We start from the raw sequence: 447 nt of genomic DNA, 5'->3' as shown, positions 1-447 counted from the left end.
AGACTGTGTATATATATATATATATATATATATGTATGAAAGACTACATTTTAAGCCATAAATAAAATAAAAATAAGAACGAACAGTCACACCACGCTGTATTACCACCATGTTAAAGATTTAAGTGATTCTCAAATCTGATTTGAAAGATGTAGAGAATTTTTTTTTTTTTCCCAATGTAAAGATGTAGAGAATTGTTGTTATTTCGATTTTATAGATTTTAGTTAAATATTATATTTCACAAAAATTCTTGATTGTGGGGTTAGTATTTAAATATTTAGTTTAAAATTGAAATGTGGGGTAAACAAAGTATTTGGTAGGGTGGCACCCAAATCTTATTCATGAGCTCATTTCAATGAAACTCGAACAAAAGACGAATTTACTTCCACTCCTATTCAACTACCCTCTCTCACTCCTTTTCCGATTAGAATTCTCTCTCTCTCTCTC

Source organism: Fragaria vesca, linkage group LG6 (genome assembly GCF_000184155.1).
Source record: "Fragaria vesca subsp. vesca linkage group LG6, FraVesHawaii_1.0, whole genome shotgun sequence".
NCBI lineage: Eukaryota > Viridiplantae > Streptophyta > Magnoliopsida > Rosales > Rosaceae > Fragaria > Fragaria vesca.
This window is presented reverse-complemented; position numbering follows the sequence as displayed.